Source organism: Ovis aries, chromosome 7, assembly GCF_016772045.2.
Source record: "Ovis aries strain OAR_USU_Benz2616 breed Rambouillet chromosome 7, ARS-UI_Ramb_v3.0, whole genome shotgun sequence".
NCBI classification, from domain to species: Eukaryota; Metazoa; Chordata; class Mammalia; order Artiodactyla; family Bovidae; genus Ovis; species Ovis aries.
The window spans coordinates 65,976,687-65,993,431 of NC_056060.1; the positions used below are offsets into that span (position 1 = coordinate 65,976,687).

The 16,745-nt window shown below is 42.3% G+C and overlaps 1 non-coding gene across 1 annotated transcript; it reads right to left on the reverse strand.

The window, feature by feature from the left end:
• Positions 1–16,164: 16,164 nt before the first annotated feature.
• On the reverse strand, positions 16,165–16,236 carry TRNAS-GGA (transfer RNA serine (anticodon GGA)). Its single transcript has one exon. It is a non-coding gene; the product is annotated as a tRNA-Ser (tRNA).
• Positions 16,237–16,745: the final 509 nt, after the last annotated feature.

The window sequence follows — 16,745 nt, forward strand, 5'->3', positions numbered from 1 at the left end:
CATATGTGGAATCCTGAGATGGTCCCCCAAATTTCCACCTTCTCCCAGTTATTCAAACAATAATCTAGGTGCTGCTGTAAAGGTATTTTGCAGGTTTAATTAAGGTCCCAAACCAGTTAACTTTAAGAAAGAGAGACACATTATCCTGAGTGAGCCTGACCTAATCAACTCATCAGGCGAGGCCTGACAAGGAACCAGGCCCTTTCTTGGGAGAAAGATTCAAAACTTGAGAAAGAATTGCCATGAGGGAGATTCTCCATTGCTGCTTTGGAGATGAATGGGGTCGTGTTGCAGAGAGGATGGGTGACTCAGAGTAGCTGAGAGTGGCCCACACTTGACACCAGCAAAGAAATGGAGACCTCAGTCCTACAGCTGTAAGGATCTAAATTTGGCTGGCAACACAGAAAGGAGTCCCTGAAAGAAACTCAGCCTAGCCATGACCTTCATTTCAGTCACGTAAGCTCTGAGCAGAGAGTCCAGTCATGCTGTGCTCAGACTTCTGACCTGTACAACTGTGATCTTATAAAAAGGTATGGTTTTGAACCACCAAACTTGTGGTTTGTTATGCAGAAATAGAAAACACATACATCATAAGTTGTGAATAAGAAGTAGGGACACAGATTTGCAGTGATCTGCTGGACAAATGATAAGTTGAATGAATAAAATGTTAATAATTCTGAGTTTGAAGTTATTTGCAAATAAAGAGTTTCAAAATAAAAGATGAATAACTGGTTTTGTAGATGTTTTCAGCTTTCGTAAGAGTTAATTTATTCAAAATCTTAAATTGTTTTATTTCTGAGAATCAAAGATCGGTATGGTTTTGGTAAATGATAACTGATAGCTGGCATTTGTTCACCTCTTATGATGGGCCAAGCTATATTCTAAATATTTCCTATCTATGAACTCACTTAAACATCACAATAACTCTGTGAGGTAAAGTGAACGTGTTCGCTCAGTTGTGTCAGACTCTGTGACTCCATGGACTGTAGCCCGACAGGCCCTTCTGTCCATGGAGTTCTCCAGGGAAGAATGCTGGAGTGGGTAGCCATTCCCTTCTCCCGGGGATCTTCCTGACCTAGGGAATGAACCCAGGTCTCCTGCATTGCAGATGATTCTTTACCTAATACTCTTATCATTTTACAGTTGAGGACACTGAGGCACAGAGAGGTTAAGTAACTTGTCCCAGGTCACTCAGCTCTATTCAGAATTCTAACTCCAAAGCCACGTGCTATGTATTGTTCCCCCATCAAAGTCTACAGATGTAGTCTACAAAGTCTACAGATCAAAGTCTACATTTCAGATTAGTTTGCTTTCATATGCACTGTGCTTGTTAATCTGTTTTGATTCTGAAGATTTTTTGTCTGTTTTATAGTTCAGAATTTGTAATATTTTTTACTTTGACCAAAAAATGGGGGGTACAAAAGCCCCACTGTATCCAAGCATTTTAATTCATTATTTCATAATTTACTATTGTAAAGATGAAATGAGTTGTATGGGAGTATGTGTGAACTTTTACCAAGCACTTTGCATGAAATATTGTTTGTAATGTCTTTAAGAGAGTAATGCCAAACCTGAAACATTGTAAATCAACTATACTTCGATAAAATATATATATTAAGGAAAAAAAAGGAGAGTAACATCAAGACTTAGATGGACCATGTCAATGATCATGAAGACTCTTTGAGAGGTCAACTCTGAAAAATAGGCTTTTTACTCTTTAAGAGGTTGCTCCTCATCATAGAAAATATTAAAAAGAACCCACATCTCACATTAAATGTAATTTATATGAAACTATTTAATAGCTGAGTTGCTGTGGTTAGTTGATATGTCACATTTTGTAAACATTTAATCCAATGTTTCAATTTTGAATTTAAAAGACTTTGGAGCCAATGGATTTTTCTCAGCTCTCAAACAATTTTATTGGCCCTTGAAAAGCTTGTAGGGCGTAGGTGCTGGGCCTTAGCTGCTAAAAGGCAATCACACTGCTTGCTGCAGAATGGAGATGGAATTTCGCTGTTGATGAAACTTTAGGAAACACCGTTTCTAGGTGTTTCCTAGAGGGTGCTCTTTCCTCTCCAGAAAGGAACTCCTTGTTTGGGGAGCAAACAGCTTTTGGAGACAATACAAAGGAGTCCTTGCACCCCTAGATGTTAAAATAAAAAGTGAATGTTACTCTGTGCTCAGAAGACCAGAGGGTACTTCCAAAAATACTGATAACTAGAATTAGGGAATTCCCTGGCCATCCAGTGGTTAGGACTTCAAGCTTTCACTGCCAGCGGCAAGGGTGCAGGTTCAGTCCCTGGTCAGGGAACTAAGATCCTGCAAACTGCAGGGTATGGCTAAAAAAGAAGAATTAGGATTTGTCACTGTACCAATCAGTGCAAATGTATTTTTACATAATTATACAAGTGGATTCAATCTTTTTAGTGGTGAAAGCAACTGTAAGTGCTTTAGAGTAATCTACGTTCTTACCACCTTGATAGGTGCATAAGTGAGGGGCAATTTTGCTGCCTAGGAATAAGCTGAGAAACGAGAGTTTGCGAGGTCATTAGGTTTCTTGAGGCCATGTTAGGAGAGAACGTTCTTTAATCTGGTGCCAGTTTTGCTAGGTGTAGCCTTCTCTTTCTTTCGGGAGCCCTGGACATTCATTGTGATGAATCTCCGCATTGAACTATCAGTTCTCCTGACAGGGATTTTATACACAAGAATAGGTAGGTGGATTTGAGCACTGCTTGAAGGTCTTGTGTAGATCAAAATTTGATGAATTCCCTTCCTTTCAGTGATTATTTGAAATAAAAATATCCTGCAATAACTCATCCTTTCCCTTTTCAGTGGATTTGGAGCATAAGAGTCAGCATCTGGGAAACAGCCTGGGTTAGGACTTAATCGAGGAGGCTCTGAAGCAAAGTCACAGATAACCTTCTTAGTAACCACAGCCTTGGCTCCCCGCTCTCAGTCCATGGCAAATTTTGCATGGTAACCACTCCACAGTGCTTCCCTGATAATGCCAGTGCTTTCCTTCTCAGGTCACACTGTGCTCCGCATGAAAAGAAGACTTGTGTGTTTTAATTTTTGCAGAAAATGGCTCAATTTCTTGTAAAATGAAAAATTTAAAATTTCACAAGTTCTCTTCTCTTTTTGATTCATCCTCATTAGGAGATCCAACCAGTCCATTCTGAAGGAGATCAACACTGGAATTTCTTTGGAAGGAATGATGCTAAAGCTGAAGCTCCAGTACTTTGGCCGCCTCATGCGAAGAGTTGACTCATTGGAAAAGCCTCTGATGCTGGGAGGGATTGGGGGCAGGAGGAGAAGGGGATGACAGAGGATAAGATGGTTGGATAGCCTCACGGACTCGATGGACGTGAGTCTGAGTGAACTCCGGGAGCTGGTGATGGACAGGGAGGCCTGGCGTGCTGCGATTCATGGGGTCACAGAGTTGGACACGACTGAGCGACTGAACTGAACTGAACTGATATGTACCATTAGAGAGTTTCTACGACAAAGAATACATTACTTTTAAGCCTGTAGATAGCAAGTGTTATGTATGAGCATAGTTTTGGCAGTTGTTACATGGAAACAGAACTGCATCAATCAGCACTGATTCTGGGCAGGATGGAGTTGCTTTATCATTTCCCGAACTGAATGCATCCAGGGAAACCTCATCCCAGAAGTCTGCTCTACCTGCCCTACCGGGCACAGCAGATCAGGTTTTCCGGCATCTGCTTGGCAAAATATGTATAAGGGTTTCCGCTCCTGTCTTCTCTTTCACCTACGCTTTGTACACACCTTGCTAAAATATGAATCTTTGCACATGCCTGTGCTTGCATATTGTATAATTAGAGGCAAGTTGGGAATGACTCTCCAACACTATCTTTCCTGCCTCCAGAATTAACATTTAAAATTTTAATTCTGATACTCATTCTTAGGAAACTTAAAATGTGTTTATATTTCTTATGTGAAATCAGGTAAACTTCTGAGACTGCAGCTGTTTACCCATCTGTGAAGGGTCTGCCTCGGTATTTCTAACCTGGGCAATGCAAGAAGATTGCTTTTGTTCTCTGCTTGGAGGAGAGGACTATGTGGATACATATTAGGAGGTGGTAGTGTTCGGTGGTTCAGAGTCTGAACTTGGCAGTTAGATCCAGTTGGAATCTTAGTTTCATCATGCGCAAGGATTGTGGTTGCAGGTGTTATTTACTATCTATAAGCCTGAAGTTTCTCCCCTGTGAAATGGAGCTAATCACAGGTTTCTCTTAGATTTGTGGTGAGGATTACAAGCAATAATCAGTAGAACACAGGTCCTGGTGCTTACTAAGTGCCCAGTCAGTGATGGTAGGGTTACCAGGAATATTATCTGCAGCCAAGTGGCAGTGACTGCCAACCCTCACATCTAATGGTGAACATCTTTTAGAAAACTTTAGAGTATTCTAAAACAAAAGGAAAGAACCATTTCTTAAGAGCCTTGACCTTTTAGAAATAGCCCGTGGGATCACAAGGGGGAGAGTATAGTGTGTAGAGAGAGCGAGCAGGGCAGTGAAGGTTTCCACATCCCTGAGAGGCCCTTGAGGGGAGCAGCCTTTGGGAGGTGAGTCAGCACACCTACCCAGTTCTGAAGAGGCTGCTTAGGGCTACTGAGTCACTTTTCCCTTAAACCAGGAGCCAGCCTCTCCCCACCCCCTTTCTTCCCTTCTATTTCAGAGTCACATCAATACTAAGAGGTACAATGAGAATGATAAAATATAATTACCATGATGACAAATCCACAGATGATGTTCTTTATGAAATGGATTCTCCTTGGACATGCTGGCTCACTCAGAAGGGCCACTGAGTGACAGACCTCCCAGTTGTGCTTCTTGTAAGTCAAAGGGAGTAGCTGCTGGCAGAAAGGTCCTGGGAGTAGCCAAGAAGAGACTCCCCACCTTTGGGGAAGACTTGCGCGTTTACTCCTTGGAAGAAAAGCTATGAACAACCTATATAGCATATTCAAAAGCAGAGACATTACTTTGCCGACTAAGGTCCGTCTAGTCAAGGCTATGGTTTTTCCAGTAGTCATGTATAGTTGTGAGAGTTGGACTGTGAAGAAGGCTGAGTGCCGAAGAATTGATGCTTTTGAACTGTGGTGTTGGAGAAGACTCTTGAGAGGCCCTTGGACTGCAAGGAGATCCAACCAGTCCATTCTGAAGGAGATCAACCCTGGGATTTCTTTGGAGGGAATGATGCTAAAGCTGAAAGTCCAGTACTTTGGCCACCTCATGCGAAGAGTTGACTCACTGGAAAAGACTCTGATGCTGGGAGGGATTGGGGGCAGGAGGAGAAGGGGATGACAGAGGATGAGATGGCTGGATGGCATCACTGACTCGATGGACGTGAGTCTGAGTGAACTCCGGGAGTTGGTGATGGACAGGGAGGCCTGGCGTGCTGCGATTCATGGGGTCGCAAAGAGTCGGACACGACTGAGTGACTGAACTGAACTGAGCACTTCACTGCTGATGAGGGGCTGGATAGAGCACTCACCCCTTCATAACATTTCCAAATATGTCTCTGTGATGACTTTTTTATTTCAAGGCAACTTATCTGTCATTTTCCCCCAATATTCTTTACTCTGTGCAAGACACATCTTAGATGCCATGGAGGATACAGAGAGAAGGAACTTTCAAAATTAGGGAAAATGATAAAATCTACCACAATAAAGATAATAATAATAATAACACTTACTGATATTTTACTGTTTCCAGGCTCTGCTTTAAGGCCCCTTCAGTGTCTTTTTATTTGGACTTCCCTAGTGGTCCAGTGTTTAAGACTCCATGCTTTCACTGCAAGGGGCATGGGTTCCATCCCTGGTAGGGAACTAAGATCCTGCATGCCATGTGACTAAAAAAAGTTTTGTTTTGTTTTGAATCAAAACAGTGCTATAAGAAAACGTAATTATCATCTCAATTTCAAAGATGAGGAAACTGAGGTCTGTGAAAGTAAGGGGCTTTCTTAGTGTCTAAGATGATAAAGAATCTGCCTGTAATGCAGGATACCTGGATTCGATCCATGAGTTGGGAACATCCCCTGGAGAAGAGAATGGCAACCTACTACAGTATTCTTGGACTTCCCCGGTGGTTCAGACGTAAAGAATCTGCCTGCAACTTAACTAAATCCTTCTTGGTGTTATTGCATGCGTGTATGCAGGACTCATCTTAGTGTGAGTTACTTGGAAGTTACTTTTTGTGAAATAACTCACACAAAAATGAATCCTGCATACAAGCATGCAATAACACCAAGGAGGATTTAGTTAAGTGTCCTGATAGTTTGTAACAGGGAAGGATTACTTCCTGTGTATTGCCATCAGGGCATTCTTCACAGAGGAAGCAGCGTTAAAGCGAAGTATTGAAGAACATAGAGGGGTTGAATGGGCTTCCCAGGTGGTGCTAGTGGTAAAGAACCCACTGCTGGTTCAACCCCTCAGTCGGAAAGCTTCCCTGGAGGAGGGTTGGCAACCCACTCTATTACTTTTGCCTGGAAAATCCCCATGGACAGAGGACCTTGGTGGGCTGCAGTCCATAGGGTCATGGAGTCGGACACGACTGAAGCGACTTAGCCCACAGAGGGTTGCATTGTGGCCCCCAAAAAGACACATCCTCTTCCAAACTGGGAATGTGACTATTTGGAAAAAGAGTTACTGTAGGTGTAATCCAGATAAGGAGCTTGAGATGAGATCATCCTGGATTTTGGGGGGGCCCTAATTCCTGTGACAAGTGCCCTTTTAAGAGGAAGGCAGGGGGAGATTGGAGACCCTGACACACAGGGAGAAGGCCATGAGGCGATGAAGACAGAGATTGGCAGCCCTAATTCAGGGGTGCTGGCAAACACTAGGAGAGAGGATGAAACAGATTGTCCGTGAGAGAACCAGTCCTGCCAGCACCTTTATTTTGGACTCATGGCTTCCAGGATTGTGAGAGAATAAATTTCTCTTGTTTAAAGCCACCCAGTTTGTGATAATTTATTGTGGCAGCCCTGGGAAATGAATACAAAGGGTATGTGAGAATCGCTGGGAAACAACAGCTCAAGCTAAGACACTAAAGTGGAAAAATACAGAGATGTGAGTGTGTGTCTCTTTCAGTTTGGTTGAAGCATAAAGATCCTGAAAGGGAACAGGGTGTTGAAGATGGAGGTCATATCATATGATGGAGGCTGGTGAATTTCAGGTTAAGAAATCTAGATTTTATTTGCTGAGCAATGAGGAAAATTAATTAGAAAATTAAGGTATCCCTGAGCTGGCAAGAGGTGATGTGTAAGTGTGTTTTGCGACCCACGCAGGGTAGCCCTCCAGGCTCCTCTGTCCATGGAATTTTCCAGGCAAGAATCCTGGAGTGGGTTGCCATTTCCTTTTCCAGGGGATCTTCCCAACTCAGGGATCGAACCCACATCTCTTTGCATCTTCTCATTGGTAGGCGATTTCTTTATCACTACCACCTAAAAGCAAGAGATAATACGTATGTATACAGTTACTTCAGTCATGTCCAGCTGTTTGCAACTGTAGCCCTCCAGGCTCCTCTGTCCATGGAAATTTCCAGGTAAGAATACTGGAGTGAATTGCCATAGCCTCCTGCAAGGGATCTTCCAGACCCAGGGATCGAACCCACATATCTGCATTGGCGGGTAGGTTCTTTACTGCTGAACCGCTAGGGAAGCACAAGAGGTAATAGGGGCCTGAAACAAGGCAAAGGGATTGGAAGGAAGAAAAGGGACAGAGGAAGGTATCTTGTGGGAATTCGAGAGACTTGGCAATGGGTAGATCTCAGCCTGGCTTGCTAAGTAGCTTGATCCGTATTTTACCTGCTCTTGCTTATGCGCCTTTGTCTTCTGACCTGCATCACACTCACATGTTAAATGAGCTACCTCAAGTCTTTTGGCTGCCTGTCAAGTCAGATTATGAACTTGTTCTGGTCTTCTGGTAGTCAAGCTGCACTCTAGGTTGGGGACTTTTTCTGAATCTTGGGACTGCTTCTTTGACTAAGATCTCCCCCTGCTCTTCCTACGTGAGCTGGACCTCTGGAAGCTTCGGAAGCTGTTTCAGCACCCTTGGTCACCTCGTCCTGGCTCCCATCCTGCCTGAACTGGGAGCAGGGCCTCATTCCTGCTATGCTGACCTTATTCCAGCATTCTGTAATAGATCCTGTCTTAACATTTGATGCAGTGTGTGATGGAGAGACGGCATGGATCAAGCCCTGACGTCTGGAATAGGTGCAAATCCCAGAGCCTTTTCAGAGGTTGGACGCTGGCCATGCCTCGGAGACCTTCAATGTGGTCTGAGTCTTCAAGCCTTATTAACATCATATTCCTTTGGTTAGTTTTCCCCAATCATGCTGACCCTCTTGATCTGGTTTTATAAATAGTGTGAGACCAATGGGAGAAAAAGAAAGGGAACCAGAATTTACCCAGGGCTGACTCAATGCCAGTTATCTTGTGAGGTGCTTTGCGTATGTTATCTCATTTCATCTTTGTGTCAGAAGTATGAGGCAGGTGCTATTATCATTTTACAGATGAGGAAATAGAAGCTCAAAGCGCTTAGGTCATATGGTGAGTGGTGCTGCCAGGATTCAACTTTGGGACTTGCCCAGAGACCACACTGCCTCCTACATAAGAGATCATTTGTGGTCAATGCTACTAAAGTGGTAGAATTCAGTTTTCGGCATATGTGCAGGATTTGGCTGGTATGTCCTGGTTTTTTAAATTTTGTGCCATGATTTTGTAAGATCATTTCTCCCATGGTACCTCCTAGAGCCTAGGCACTGACCTAGCATTTCCTGGACAGCAGCTTCCAGAAGGTTTGAGGACTTTCTAGGCTGATGAATTTGTGCTGTTTCACAAAAGAACAAAAGTGTTTCAGCATCAGGTTGCAGTTTTCAGTTTTCTGGTCGCATTGCTAGGTTTGGTTGTATTGATATCTTGGAAAGAGTGAATACAAAGTGTTCTTTTATGTAGCCTGTGTCTCTGCATTGGTTTGGGGAAACGAATGGTTTTGGTAGTGTCACAGCTGTACTGCTTACAAAACCTGTGATGCTAGGGCCTCTGTTCATGGTTTCCAAACCCTAGCAAATATCCTCAAGTCCACTACACTAACAGCCTTTGTATAAGCTGTTTTGTCCCACCTTCCTCTTGCTCAATCCCACAAAGTGCTTCTCCCTTCTTTCTGCAATTCCAATCCTACACTTTGCTCTTGGCTCAGTCCCAGCTCACTCCCTCCATTAAGCACTATCTGATCAGCTTTACCTTTCTGGATTCCTGAGGCCAGTTTGCTTCCATGGTGCTCCTCCCCAGCTCTCTTTCTAACTCTGGATCTGTGCATTATCTCTTTAATGGATTGTAGCCTCTGAGAGTGAGTGTGGTTAGTCTTCCTTATGGCACCATGGTGCCTGGAAGAATGAGGGGCATACAACCAGGGCATTCATATGATTGAGTCCATAAGTTGCACCTGCATTTCTAGAACATAGACTACCTTGCACAATCTGCATTGCTTTCTCCACCATGTAGAGAATACAGTGCAAATTCCTGAGCATGGAATTTTTGTTTTAGGGAAAAACAAAACACTATACTTCTAGCCTGTAAAAATGCATTATCACCGCTCCTATGATTCTCTCAGCCAAGAATACCATTTCTGGATTGTGTGTCCTGGAAATTTTTCCTAGTCTTCAGCTGTCACCTTCTGTGTGGAGCTCTTCTTGATCTCCCGGGACACAGCTAAGACAGTTTTTCTTCAGAGCATCTGTACCATATCACTTTAGCTCCACCTGGCCTGTATTTCATTTGACCCTGTCCTCTATTTCATTGTTTACACTGACTCTGGATTGCACACTGCTTAAGGAGCAGAAGGGTGTGGATTCACTTCTACACCCAGTTAATGCCCCATGTAGCATAAGCAGCCTTTCATTAAGCCTGCCTCTCGTTGGCATAGCCCCTACTTAGTAGGAAACAGCAGTAGCTCTGACGGCTTGCTTGTAGAGGAGCTGAAAGGGGAGGGCTAGGAGGAAATGTACCTGACCTTTCCTTCTTTCCACTGTCTTCCCTGGTGGCAGAGACAGGGTTCTTGGGTCTCGTTTCTGGATGCATAACTGGCTGTCCTTAGCAACCTCTGTTTCCTGGAGAGGAAATAGAAATCAGTGCGGATTCAGGTACACACGTCGCATCAGAGGCAGGCCAGGGCCTCTGTGTCTTATGAGTCAGCAGGCATTAGACCAAGCTCATCTCTTCCCTTACCTCTAAAAGCCACAAAGCAGCAAACTCATTAGCTCTGCACAGGGAATCAGGAGCATTAGGCCAAGGTCAGAGCAACCTGGATTGTTGCAAGGATTGCTTTTTTTTCAGGGTTGGCGCGGTGAGCCGGTTTCCTTCAATTGCTCACTGCCAGTGAACCAGAGATTTCCTCTTGACATCATTAGTTGGGTGAGCCAGATGTCGGCCACTAGCTGTTTCTAACTTCCCCAGCTTACTGAGCTCATTTGGTCTTTTATGATTTAGTAAAAAATGTCTCACATCTTCATCCGTATGCAGTAAGTAGCTCAGATACTTTCCCAGTGGCTCTGAAAATTCTTTCTGGCAGCACAAACGGAAGAAGCCTGTGTTCCCTCTGCCCCTTCTCTCTGTTTCCTCTGCTTTCTTGGTCTCCACTCTACTTTCTGCCTCCTGTATGCCCTGTTCCTTTTGCATATACTGCCTACTTACTGGACTCCTTACAAACCCTCAGAGCCCAGAGTGCCCTTGTTCCTGGCTGTGAGTGCTGCAGAGTTTACCAACGATTTGGGCAATGGAGTGCATGCCTGTGTATGTGTGTGTGTGTGTTTCCTAGGGCTGTTGTTACAAAGTAATATAAACTGAGTGGCTTAAAACAACAAGAATTTATTGTCCCACGGTTCTAAAAGCTAAAACTCTGAAATCCAGATGGCAGTGGGACTGTATGTCGGCTCAGAAGATACTAGGGAAGGATAACTGCGGGCCTCTCTCCCAGTTTCCGACGCTTCCTTAGGTTGCAGTGTGGTGTTTTCGCTGTATCTGGATTTTCTCTTTCTATAAAGACACTAGTCCCACTGGATCAGGGGCCCACCCTTCTCCAGTATGACCTCATCTTAATTACATCTGCAAGTCCTGTTTCCAAAGTCACATTCTGAGGTACAGGGTGTGGGGGTGTTAGGACTCCAACATTTACATTTTGGGAGGATATAATTCAACCCATAACAGAGAGGAGTGTGTGTGTGTATCTACGTGCATATTATGTATATTAGGGTTAGGAGTATTACCTTACAGAATATAAGGGCAAAACACTTGCAAATGAATACTTACCCTTCTTAGTTTTTTAAAGTCCCTAAGCCATTGTGTACTTTGGGGAAATTCCTGTGGTCCTCTCTTTCCCTTGGCCTCCTGCCATGTTGCTGGACCCCATCTTACCCTCTTCTTGGACTTCTCTTTGCTTCAACAACTCCAAAAATGTGTGTTTCTGATGTAAAACAGTTAAACTATTTTCCGCTCTCTACAAACCATATAGATGTGATCAAGAGGGCCATCCTAATAACCAAAAAATCCATTTTAAGATTTTTTTTAACAAAGATAGTTCTCTGCTGAAGGAGAAATTCTGTAATCAACTCTGACAGAAACCTTTTTTTCCCCTTCCGTCAGTACATAAAATAAAATTATTTGTTGTTCTAAGTATTTTAGCAGATTAGCCTTTTAAAATTTATTTTATTTCTGGGTGCATTGAAAAAATGATGCCTCTTGCACAAAAAGAGAAGGAAACAAACAAACAAACAAACCCAGAAATGATAGGGAGAATAGGTTGTGTATCTTAGGCCGGGGAGGGCAGCTCATTTCCCTTCTACTGAAACACATACTGATAAGCATGGCATTCTTTCCTGCTGAGCAAGGACATGGCTTCGGAGTCCTCTACAAAGCTGACTCAGGCTGCCATTATTAAGTCCATTAGAGAAGCTGGGGGTGAGGAAACCAGTTTGCCACCACTGGGAGGCAATATGAAGGGAGTTGTATTTTCTGGTGATTACTTCTATTTCTGTTCACTAACAGTTGCTGGTTTGGGGAAATGAGTAGAGTGTGGAGAATGTGATTTCTGTAAGAGTCAGTATAAACTGTGATAATAACCCCCCCAAACTTGGTATTTCTTGCTCGCGTGACTCATTGTTTCAGAATTAGTTAAGGATCTGCTCTGTGTTACCTTTATCTAGGAAGTCAGGCTGACAGAACAGCCTCTATCTGGAACATTGCTAGTCTTGTGGCAGTAGAAAACAGACCATGGTGAATCATACACTGACTCTTAAAATTTCTGCTTATAAGTTACTCATGTCACTTCTGTTCACATTTCATTGGCCAAGCCTAATGTCAGTGAAGTGGGCAAGTGTACCCTCCCTTAGGGCTGGGCAGCAAACACATTAATTCAGCTTACATCATATATTTACATTTTATTGTTCTTAAATAAAGGGAGTGAAAGAAAGGAGACTTTTCTCTTTATCGGTTTCAATGGCTGTTCCTTATTTTTCTTACTGTATATAGTAGAAATCTTATTTTGAGGTTTAAAGACTAGAAATACACATTTGATGTGATTAACCTCAGGACTTTTATTATTCAGTGTCTTTTCTTCAGCTGGGATATAATTAGTTTTAACAGAAGTCTGTTTAATGGTCAAAATGAGGTGTAATATTAATGCAGACTAAGATAATCTTAGTGGTTAAATTTGACTCTAATTATCTGACACAGTAGTGCTGTCTTTTAATCACCTTCATAGCAGAATAAAGGTAAACTGAACAGTATTAACCTCATGAACCATACCCTGCTCAACTTTCTGAAAATATACTGTACCCTTATACATAATTTTACTAGGAAAATAATCTTTTCATATTGAAATAGCTATGATAATGTTCACTTCATCCCATTTAATGTAAAAGTTTCAGCATGTGACATACAAAGCAGAATTGCTAACACGTTTGGAAGAACACTGGTTTAGAAAGTGTTGGTAGATGTTACATTCAAAGAGGTTTAGTAATTCGAGGGTTCAGGAGTGCTTGGTTAAACACAGTGAATCTATTATGCAAGAAGTCTGAGAGTCTTCATGATGCATTATTAGCGCACGAGCCACTTACATGGTAGTATTCTTCAGAGCACACTTTAGAAAATGCTGACGCACAGCTTTCAGCCAGTCCATTACAACCGTTTTTCAACCTCTCTGGAAAGTCAGTCCTTCAAGCCTTCTGTTTGTTTCTAATTAATCAGCCCTCTGCTTTCTTTGCTTCCCTGTTTATCCATCTTAGACTGAATGATTCATCATTTTAGTAACATGCTTGGCCAATTATCTAAGCCCCCTTATTTCTTGTTTGAACCAATCTGGCAAAACCCCACTGTGGATGGAGCCAACTTTCTGCTTCCATTGAGCCCTGCTGGAGAAAGCCAGATGATCATTTAGTGTCAATTAGGCCCTTAGTATCTGACAATCCTATTAGGCTTCCCGTTCAGCTTACATCCTACTCTCCCACTCCCTGTAAACTCTTCAAATCCTTTCTACTTTGTGGATTCTACAACTACCTCTCTCTTCTCCCCAGCTGCATATCCTACCCACCTAGCTCCTTTACACAGCACAGTTGTGCCTGGTGTCCCTCATCCTACAAAATTCCTGTGGCTGCCCCCATTCCAGCCTCCTTTTCCCCTATTGAAATGATAGAAATGTTCCTCCTCTATCTAAGGACAATCCCTCTACTTGTACTTGGATTTGCATACCCTCCCAACTTTCCACAGATCGTACACTGCGGATTATACTTTCTTTTTCTTATACAGAGTCAATTTCAATTTTTAACTAGTGTTTCTCACCAGCAATCAGCTTTTACATATGAGTGAGTCTTTCCATCACACAAAGGAAGGGAAGAAGAAAGGAATGAGAGAAGGAGGGAGAGAAAAATTCTCCCTTGACAGTACAATCTGTTTTAGCTAGTGCTTCTCTGTGGCCCCAGGTCTCTTTCCATTTCCTCTTCTCTACTCTTTACTCAGTTTGCTACCATTAAATGGTTTAAATTGAGCTTTAGGATACATATGGTCATGCGCCCCAATCTTAAATGCACAGCTCAGTAAAGTTTTACATTTTTATACACCCCATGTAGCTACCACTCAGAACATTACCAGGAACAAAAAGTAGCAATATCCTCAATGTTTACTAACTTGGTATCTTAACAATACATCCTAATGATTACTCCATAGCAGTGTACTGAGAACTTCTTAATTTTTTCTCTCAACTGAGTAGTGCTTCAGTACTCACCTGTGCCAACGCTTCTCAGTATTCTACAGATGGACCTTTAGATCGATTCCAATCTTTTGCTATTACCAATAGCTCTTCAGCGAAGAGTTACATACAGACATCCTTCAGTATTTCTGCCAACGTTTGTTTGATTCTAAGAAATGACTTACTGGGCCAAAGGTTAAGTACATTTGTAATTTGCCTAGATATTGTCAAGTCTTCTGTGTAGAGGTTGTGCCATTTGTATTCCCAACTGCAGTGTGTTAGGGTATGCCAAAATACTCTGTTTCCCCACAGACTTGCTAGTAATATGTTAATAAATGTTTGAAGTTTATATGCGTATCTTTTTTCCCTCTTCTTATTTTCTTGTAGCTTACTTGAAATATAATTGACATACAGTATACTACACACAATTTGATGAGTTTTCTAATATGGATGCTATGAATCATACTACAATCAAAATAATGGATACAGCCAGCTCATCCCAAAGTGTCTTCAGGTTCCTTGGTAATCTATCTTTTCCTCCCCAGTCCCATCTCCTAATATTTTACTTCTCATACACTCTTTCTCAAGGTGTCAAGAAGTGTGTCCTCCAACATGAGGGAGTAAATTAAGAGAGGGAGAAAGGGCCGTCCTTTCTCAGCATGAGGGTAAAGAAGTCCAGGTCTATGGGTTGCTGCAATGCAGGCTGATGGCGCCAGCGTGGAGGGCAACCATTATGGATGTGGTGCAGGCCTTAGGACTCTAGAATAGATGAAGGTGAAACCAATGCAAGTTTTTTTGGAGTAGAGATGTAGAGCTCTAAATAGAATGTTTTGTGACTGAAAAACCAAGCAAGTGAAAAAAATAATTGATAAGGAAAAAAAAGGAAAAGTTATCCTGATATGCGAAATGGCTCAACTATGGATGGCATTTGCATTGTAACTTTAATGTAAATATTGAAGTTAATTCAACCACAATTCTGATATGAGTCTTGCAGGGGAGTGGCAGAATGGGAGTGCATGCAGTAGGGGTGAAGGAAGGCTGACTCCTTATCTTCGCATGGGCAAACTGAAGGAGCTTTCTTACAGCTGCAAGATCAAGAAGGAGCAAAAGAAGCACGGTCTCAGCTCCTTCCTACATCACCTTACATCTTGGCTTGAGTGACGTGTCCAGGTTCCACTTTTCCTGACTGCCCTTGGTGGCTCTTTCAGGCAGTCTTGTGCATACCTTTATTAAGGCACCACCAAGAGTTTTTATTTACTTTTCTGCATACCCATGAGATTGTGAGCTCCTTGGGAGGAAGGACAGTATTTTATATCCTCTTGGTCTGACAGATAGAAAGTGTGAGTTAATAAACAATACTACAGAACACCACAAAAGCAAAACTATAAAGTCTTGGCAAAATTAAGAGAAATTTAAAGCATCTATTAAGAACCACAACATACTGAAATTAAAATCATAAAGATTTAAAAATATTTACTTATCTGACTCCTAAAACTTAGAAACATTCTACCTTGCATGGTGATGAGCAGTAGTCATGCACAAAATCTCCCCTTAACTCTTTAGGCTACTGAGCAGTTTTCTTAATGAAACTAAGTGCTTAGTACCCTTTCACAGGGGCATTTATTTAACTTTCTCATTCACTAACAAAAAGGTTTTATATTCATTTTTCCATTACCTCCTGCTGGGGTAATTTCATAAGCCCTAGGTGTCTTGTCAGGAATGAGAAACCAGTATAGCCATGAAACATTGTGGGATATTAAATTGTACTTAACAGTACAGGTGTGTGCTCAGTCATGTCCGACTCTTTGCGACCCCATGGACTGTAGCTTACCAGGCTCCTCCCTCCGTGGGATTCTCCAGGCAAGAGTACTGGAGTGGGTTGCCATTTCCTTCTCCAGGGGATCTTCCCAACCCAGGGATCGAACCCGGGTCTCCTGCATTCCAGGCAGACGCTTTAACCTCTGAGCCACCAGGGAAGCCCTATTACTATTGGAACTCAATGTCAAACATGTTAATTGATAAGATATTTCAATTTGATGGAGATGGAGAGCAAGTGGGAAAAGTGAGTTAGGGGGTGAAAGAGTGACTATTTGATTAATAAAAATAATTTTGCTGAACTATTTCCTTTACACTGTGAGTTCCTCAAATGCATTTAAATTCAATTCAGTTGGCCACAATTTGACTTACATTTAGATTTTTTTTAGAAGCCCATTTCTATCATAAACAGGTCAATCTGTTTTCCTAAAACTACAATATTTTCAGTTCTATGCTGCAAATGACAAACGAGGTGGAGGAGGCACCTCTGAGCATTCCACTCAGTGACCTAGTTGCAAAATTTTCGTTGTCCATCTTCAAAGTTCTGTGCTTTGTCATGCCCAGGGGGAGGAATGCTTTCACAAGCAGATGCAATTATGTTCTAGTGGATCAGAAGTAAGGTTTCCACATGCCGTTGGCTGAATAGATATAAAAAGAGGGGTTCATGATG